The sequence below is a fragment of the Microtus ochrogaster genome, chromosome 5, assembly GCF_000317375.1.
Source record: "Microtus ochrogaster isolate Prairie Vole_2 chromosome 5, MicOch1.0, whole genome shotgun sequence".
Lineage (NCBI taxonomy): Eukaryota > Metazoa > Chordata > Mammalia > Rodentia > Cricetidae > Microtus > Microtus ochrogaster.
The window spans coordinates 13,948,901-13,957,791 of record NC_022012.1 but is presented as its reverse complement, the minus strand read 5'-3'; the positions used below and the strand labels follow the sequence as shown (position 1 = coordinate 13,957,791).

The following is an 8,891-nucleotide window of genomic DNA, read 5'->3' as shown; positions in this document are numbered from 1 at the left end:
ACTAGCTCTGTAGACCAGGCTGGTCTCGAACTCACAGAGATCCGCCTGCCTCTGCCTCCCGAGTGCTGGGATTAAAGGCGGGCGCCACCACCGCCCGGCTGTTGCTGTCATTTTAATTGTAAATTTGAGTATGAAAGTTGACCTTTTTGCATGTCTATTGAAAAAGGATAAAGGGTGGATATAACATGGGGAATAATGAAGGGAGAACATAAGTGACTACAGTGTTAAATGAACTAACTTTTGAGTTAAATTGGCAGTGTATCAAACCGAATGACAAGTAACTTTATTCGCATGATTGTCACCCAACAAACGCATAAAGTAATTGAAGATTTAAGATAGAAAAAGTATTCTCCAAGTTTAACAGTAACAAAAACAGTGTGCTCTCATCCTAACGAGTTTTAGAAAGAAAATCTATGCTAAGAGCAACTCCTGCCATTCTGTTTCTCTTGAACACCTTGCTCTACGAATTTTTTGTTTGTTTGTTTTGGCTTTGGTTTTATCGAGACAGAGTTTCTCCGTAGCTTTGGAGCCTGCCCTCGAACTCGCTCTTGTAGACCAGGTTGGCTTGAACTCAGAGACTCCGCCTGCCTCTGCCTCTTGATTGTGGTGATTAAAGGCGTGCACCCCACTGCCGGGTCATGCTCTACAGAGCTTTAAAACCAGGGCGGCAGAACCTTCCTTTGTCACCTATGAAGTGTTCTAATCCCAATTCTCCTGGGTCGCCAGCTATGGGGACCAAAGGAAGCGCCTCCTAAGGTTTCTGGTGTCCTCATTCCAGATACCTACTGACCTCTGCTTCCGGGAGCTAAAGGGTTAAGTGATGGAAACCCGTGCTTACCGGACTGAGTGGTATCCAGGAAGCGGAAGTATCCTCAGCTAAGGCAGGAAAAGCTAGAAATTCACAGAAAAGATCCCTAACGCTTCGGGGAACATAAGGGTTCCGAGAGCTATACATGGGAGAAAACCCTAAACATTCTTTCTCACACGTGTCTTACGTCAATCGCTTCCTTGGGTTACTGGCTCCGACTTCAGTTCCGCCTCCGAAATCTCGCGGAACTTCATTAGTCCTTTATTACGTGAAAAGCTCACGGTGTGCATTTTGGGAAATGAAGTTCGACACCTTTGATGCGTCCTGCCCGTCTAGAGGAACTGGGAAATCTCCACTTGAAACCAATTGATTGAAGAAACTTGCAATCGAATTGGTTTATGGGAAATGTAGTTCTTAAGTTTGACAGCCATGGAAAGGATGCTCAAGCCGAGTGTGTGTATCGGACCTATTTTACCAAGTTCTAATTGCCCCAGAGCTATATGCGTCTGTCCTCAGCTTCTTCTTTCTATAATCAGCAATCTGTTAGCAGTAATTTTTCCAACTTTGAATATTGTGTATACAATCACCAAACTCAAATTTTCACTCATAATCCGTACCTCTATCCACAAAGGCAGACTACCTTATTTCGAAGATAGTTTATAAACATGCTGAAATAGAAACCCAACTTCAAATAATAGCAATTCTATCACATGTCCATTTCAAAAACAGTGTTCATACAAAACAGCTCGTGCCTTAGACGCATTTGTCCACGTAAATTATGAATCAAATACCAGTGACCATGACCTAGAAACAACTGAGAGTGTCACAAAAGAAGGAGAAATGGAACACAATGTTATAAGTGGGTAAGGAGGGGGAATTTGACCCGTAGATTCAAACTGGGAGAGAAGGGAGAAGGGTGAGTTTGGAAAAACAAAAGATGAACAGCTAAAACCGAGGACCATTTGAGGTGTCATATGGAAACTTAACACCGTAGAGGCTTCCTAATAAATATTAATATACTGGACATCTCTCATTACCAAACAAAGTCTTCAGTTCTGGGTATAGATTATATTTAACATAACTGTTTGCCCTAGGGGTCTATGAGAATCCTTAAAAAATCAAAGTTATTTGTTTGTATCTATGAACTAATTGTAAAGTTCTATTCTTTAAGACAATACCTACACAACTCATTAAGCATGGGAAAGGCAAGCAGCTATCTACCCAGAGGCTAAACCCTTACTGACTAGTGCTCTTGGTACTAGAAGGTAGTCTGCACACTATCAAATCTAAATCCTTTGATGTACAGCAAAGTCTGGCCTGAAAGATGTGCTGGTGCAGTAGTGGCACAGAATTTGTGAGAGTAACCAAACAATATCCAACTGCACTGAATGCCCACTACATAAGAAAATCCATCTTGACATTGCTTAGGTGGCCAAGAACTTGAGGAACAAGATAGGCCAGAGACCTGGGGGAAAACCTGATAACTACTTTTCTGTTGAAGGAAAATAATATAAAATGACTCCTAATGACATTCTGGTATATTCATAAGTCAGTGCCTTGCTCAACCAACTCCAGAGAAACTTCTTCCTACAGTATATGGGAACAAATACAGAGAAGCACAGACAACAATGAGAATAAGGTTACAGACCATAGAACACTCAGTTCTAACTGATAATACTCTACCAAATCTTTCCCTTCAGGGCTCAGGAACATCGTGGAAGAGGACTAGAATTTAAAATGCAGAGTGGATGAAGGACACCAAGGAAAAAATGATTTCTAAACACAGGGGACTGATGCACATATGAATCCAGTGAGACTGCGGGATGGAAGAGGACCCAAACCCCAATTTAAAACCCAGAAGGCATCTCTTACTGATAACCATTTACAAATTGAAGCTTAACTTTTAAAAAAATAATTTTCACTGACGATTCAAACCCCTCTTAAGGGCAGGCAGGTCTCATGCCTATCAGCGGATGTGCAACACTAAACAAACTCATTAGTAATTTTGGAGGTCTTTGTCTCAAAACGTTTTTTCAGGACAGTTTTTTTTCTTATAGGTCTTTGTTTATATATTATGTTCTCTGGTTTTGTATTTTATGGGATTTCTATATAAGCAAACATGTTTGTTTCTATGTCTATATGTGTTTCTTGTGTTTTTTCCTTGGCTTTTTTTCCTTCTGGTGGTTTGCCTTGTCCTATTCTGGTTTATTTGTTTTTGTTTTATCTTTATTATTAATCTTTAGATAACTGACTGTTTTATAACAGGAGAATAAAAGTGTATTAGTTTGGATGGAAGGGGAGGCAGGGAAGATCTGGGAGGAGTTGGGAAAGGGGAATTTAGAATATGTTTTATGAAAAATACACTTTTCTGATAAAAGAAAAATAAGAAAAAATTGTAAAAAAGTGCCATAGCTCTTAAAATTCCAGCACCTAAAAATTCAATGTATTTTAAAAATAACTTGAAATCTTTTCATTGTGAATTTTTGCAAATTTCAAAACAAATGCCATAGATTTTTTTATACCAAGAGAGAAACCAGGACATAATTGCAATCAAACACACAGAACAAAACAAACAAATAAAAACAACCTGAGTAAATTGGGAGCATGGGTACCTTGGGGGAGAGTAGAAGAGGAGGGGAGAGGCAGGAAAGAATAATGTAGACCTCAATAAAAATCAATAAAACCACCATCAGTGTAAATATTTCAGTGTCTGACATCTAGAAGCCACCCATAATTTTCTGAACTGCAAGCGATCTGGGTAGCCCCAACTCTGGCTTTCCCACCTGCAGCACATGCAGATTTTCTGCTTGACTCAGGCTTGCTTCACTTCATACCTGCTACTATGCTCAATGGCCATCCCATAGACCTGCCATCTCCAATATCCTAGGCTCTCTACTTAATTGAGGCTGCACCTTTGTGAGTGACTTCCTAGCCTCTCTTCAGGAACTTCAACCTTGCCTCAGGGTAACAGCCATCTCTTTTTCTCCATGACCCTTCTATCCTGAATTTTCTACTGCAACTCATTCACCATGGTCCACTCATGACAGCTGTTACAGAGAGCTTTGAACCCGCCATATGACAACAAGACTAAGCTGTTTTCCATAAACCCTGTACCGTATAGGAAAACCTTGCATATCATCAAGTTTGACTGCCATCTGGAGATGCAGCCTTGACTCCCCTAGATCTCAACTTCTGGGTTCTTACCCGGAGGAAATACTTTGTAGAGTTTATCTCATTGATTCTGGTCACACCTGACTCTAGAACCACAGGGAAGCACGGTTGACTATTCCAGCAAAACCAAGTTTGACTTCCAAGGATTCTTATTCCAAAATGTAACATAACCTACCTTGAAAGAGTCTTTGATTTTTACGCTTCCATGATCTTACAACTATTAACATTCATATCATTTAAAACCTCATAATAAATCATTGAACTTTAAGGATTCAATGTCCCTTTCTTCTGCAATCTTCCCAACAAAAGCAATATGTCAGATTAAAACTCTAATCTTGATACCAATGTCTGCCCTGAGTTTGAGTTCTATTGCTGTGATATAAAAAACAAAACAAAACAAACAAAAACCCAACAACAACAACAAAAGTTGGGTTATTTAGTCCACCAATTATAGTACAAAATAAAGAGAATCCAAGGCAGGAACTCAAGGCAGAAGCTGCAGTAGAGACAACAGAACACTATTACAGTCTTGCTTCTGGATTCATGTTTAATTGCCATTTTTATAACACATAGCACCACCAGCCTAGGGGTAACACCATGCACAGTGATGTTCCTATATTCATTCCTACATCAATTACAATCAAGAATATGTTCCCTCAGATTCCCACAGACCAGTCTGATAGGGGTGATTACAGAATTGAGGTTCCCCCTTTCCAGTTGTCTCTAGTTGGTATCAAGATGCCATTTTTAAGTACATAGCTGGTTTTTTATTAAATTATTTTTAAATTATCTTTTCTCGTTTTACATATTTAACCCAGTCCCAATTCCTTCACTACTCCTGCTTCTCTCACCTTCCACCGTCTACTCCTCAGAGAAGGTAAGACTTCCCATGAGTAGTAACACAAAATCTGACACATCGTTTTGAGGCAGGACTGAGGCCCTTCCCTCTACATTATGGCAGAGAAGATAACTCTTCAAAAATGGGCTCCAGAAAGTCAGTTCAAGCACAAGGGATAAATCCTGATCCTACTGCCAGTGGTCGCAAAGACTGCCCCAACCACACATCTGTCACCCACATTCAGAGGGCCTAGTTTGGTCCTATGCAGATTCCCCAGCTGTCAGTCCAGAGTCAGTGAGCTCCCACTAGCTCAGGCCAGCTGTTTCTATGGGTATCCGTATTTTGGTCTTGAGCCCTTTGCTCATATTATTGTTCCTTCTTCTCTTGTACTGGTCTTGAAGCTCAACACAGTGCTTATCTGTGGATCTATCTGATCCATCAATTGGTGGACAAAAGTTCTATGGTGACAATTAAGGTAGTCATCAATCTAATTACTGGGGAAGTCCAGTTCAGGCACCTCCTCAACTATGCTTAGGGTCTTAGCTGGGGTCATCCTTATGGATTATTGAAAATTTTCCTGGTACTAGGTTAGATTTCATGTTAACCCCATAATGTCTCACACAATCAAGATATCTCTTTCCTTGCTCTCTTTCTCTGTGCTTTCCCCAACTCAAACATCCTGTTCCCTCATGTTCTCCTCCATCTTCCCCTCCTGTCTTCCCACTCTCTTTCTGCCCTTCCCTTTTCCCCTACCATGTTCCTAATTTTCCCAGAAGATCTTGTCTATTTCACCTTTCCCAGGGAATCCATGAATGCGTCTCTTAGGGTACTCCTTGTTCCACAGCTTCTCTGGGTCATGAATTATAGGCTGGTTATCCTTTGCTTTACATCTAATATTCACTTATGAGTGATTACGTAATGTGTTTGTCTGTGTTACCTCTCTCAGAATGACTTTTTTCATTTGCATGCAAATTTCAAGATGTATTTTTTTTTTACCAGTGAGTAGTATTCCCTTGTGTAAATGTAGCACATTTTACTTACCCATTCTTCAGTTGAGGTTCATTTAGATTTTTCCAGGTTCTGGCTATTAGAAATAATACTGTTGGCGAGCTCCATGGAAACCAATACATGGTGGACATAGGAGATGAAACAACAGTGGCCCTGAGACCCTGGACTCCTACTCCCTAAAACCTCCACATGGAAGAAAGGCCAGGGCCCCTCCCCCAGGTGCCTTTGGCATTCCTATCACCAGCAGGGAGCTGTTCTGCTAAACAGCCATCTACCCACTCCCAATGCATCTTTCTCTGTGAGTTCCATGGAAACCAATATTTGGTGGACATAGGAGCACCAGCCTTGAGTTGGTCTGCTACACAACCATCTATGCATGGATCCCTGTAAGCTCTGTGGAGATCAATTCTTGGTGGACATAAGAGACATTAGAGTTGAAGGAAGAGATAGGAAGGCGCCAATGCAAGAACTACTCCAACATCCTAAAAAGCAACATGGTACCACCAGAACCCAGCCGACACACAACAGGAAGACTTGATCATTCTAACCCAGATGATACAGAAGAAAACAACTTAATGAAAATGATGGAGACCCTTAAAGAGGAAGTGAAAAACTTTCTTAAAGAAACGGAGGAGAAGACAAACAAAAAGCTGGAAGAAATTAATAAATCCCTCAAAGAAACTGAAGAAAACCAAGAAAAAGCAATCAAACAGGTAAAAGAAACAGTTCAAGATCTGAAGATTGAAATAGAGGTAATAAAGAAAACACAAACAGAGGGAACTCTGGAAATGGAAAATCTGGGTAAACGAACAGGAACTACAGAGACAAGTATAACCAACAGAATACAAGAGATAGAAGAAAGAATCTCAGGGGCTGATGATTCTATTGAAGAAATAAACTCAATGGTCAAAGAAAACACTAAATCCAACAAATTCTTAACACAAAACATTCAGGAAATCTGAGACACCATGAAGAGACCAAACCTGAGAATAATAGGGGTAGAAGAAGGAGAAGAATTACAGCTCAAAGGCTCAGAAAATAGATTCAACAAAATTATAGAAAAAGAAAACTTTCCCAACCTAAAGAAGGATATGCCTATGAAGGTACAAGAAGCTTACAGAATATTAAATAAACTGGATCAAAAAAACCCCCATCCCTTCAACATATAGTAATCAAAACACAAAGCATACAGAACAAAGAAAGAATACTAAGAGCTGCAAAAGAAAACAGTCAAGTAACATATAACAGAAAACCTATCAGAATTACACCTGACTTCTCAATGGAAACCATGAAAGCCAGAAGGTCCTGGATAGATGTGCTGCAGACACTAAGAGACCATGGATGCAAGCCAAGACTACTGTACCCAGCAAATCTTTCATTCACCATTGATGGAGAAAACAAGATATTCAATGACAAAAACAGATTTAAACAATACATATATACAAACCCAGCCTTACAGAAAGTACTTGAAGGAAAGCTACGATCCAAGAAAGCTAACTACACCCACAGTAACAGAATAATGCAAAGAAGGGAAACACACAAACACTACTACCAAAAGATAACTGGAGCTAATAACCACTGGTCATTAATATCGCTTAATATCAATGGACTCAATTCACTTATAAAAAGACACAGGCTAAAAGAATGGATACATAAACAGGATCCTGCCTTCTGCTGTTTACAAGAAACACAGCTCAACCTCAAAGACAGATACTACCTCAGAGTAAAGGGTTGGGAAAAGGTTTAGCAATCAAATGAACCTAAAAAAACAAGCAGGTGTGGCTATTCTGATATCTAACAAAATTGATTTCAAACTAAAGTCAATCAGAAGAGATGGAGAAGGACATTTTATACTCATAACCGGAACAATTTATCAAGATGAAGTCTCAATCCTGAATATCTATGCCTCTAATTCAAGAGCACCCACATATGTAAAAGAAACATTACTGAAACTTGAACTGCACTCAAACCCAACACACTAATAATAGGAGATTTCAACACTCTTCTCTCAACAATGGGTAGGTCAAACAGACAGAAACTTAACAGAGAAATAAGAAAACTAACAGATATAATGATTCAAATGGACTTAACAAACATCTATAGAACATTCCCCCCAAACACAAAAGAATAAACCTCCTTCTCAGCACCTCATGGAACCTTCCCTAAAATTGATCATACTCTTGGTAACAAAGCAAACACCCACAGATACAAAAACTTGAAGTAATCCACTGTGTATTATCAGATCACCATGGAGTAAAGTTAGAATTCAACACCAATACTACTCTCAGAAAGCCTACAAACTCATGAAAACTGAACAGTCAACTATTGAACCACCCCTGGGTCAAGGAAGAAATAAAGAAAGAAATTAAAACCTTCCTTGAATTCAATGAAAATGAAGGCACAACATATCCAAACCCATGGGACACTATGAAAGCAGTGCTAAGAGGAAAGTTCATAAGCACATAAGAAAAATGAAGAAAGCTCACATCAATGACCTAACAACATGCCTGAAAGCTCTAGATAAAAAAGAAGCTAACTCACCCAGAAGGAGAAGAAGACAGGACATAATCAAGTTGAGGGCTGAAATCAACAAAATAGAAACACAGAAAACAGTCCAAAGAATCAATGAATCAAAGAGCTGGTTCTTTGGGAAAATCAACAAGATTGAAAAACCCTTATCCAAACTAATCAAAAGGCAGAGAGAAAACATCAAAATTAACAAGATCAGAAATGAAAAGGGGGACATAACAACAGACACTGAATAAATTCAGAGAATCATTAGGTCCTACTACAAAAATATGTACTCCACAAAACTGGAAAATGTAAAGGAAATGGACATTTTTTAAAATTTATTTATTTATTAAAGATTTTCGTCTTTTCCCCGCCTCCCATTTCCCTCCCCCTCCCCCAATCAAGTCCCCCTTCCACCTCAGCCTGAGGAGCACTTAGGGTTCCCTGACCTGTGGGAAGTCCAAGGAACCCCCACCTCCATCCAGGTCTAGTAAGTTGAGCATCCAAACTGCCTAGGCTCCTACAAAGCCAGTACGTGCAGTAGGATCAGAAACC

The 8,891-nt window shown here is 39.7% G+C and overlaps 1 protein-coding gene across 1 annotated transcript in view; it reads right to left on the bottom strand.

The window, feature by feature from the left end:
• Nucleotides 1–1,029, bottom strand: part of Znf317 (zinc finger protein 317) — a 23,540-nt gene extending 22,511 nt beyond the window's left edge. Inside the window, exon 1 of the mRNA XM_026779333.1 lies at nt 839–1,029. The gene's annotated coding sequence lies outside the window, so the exon portion shown is untranslated. The remainder of the gene's footprint in view (nt 1–838) is intronic.
• Between the last annotated feature and the right edge of the window lie 7,862 nt (nt 1,030–8,891).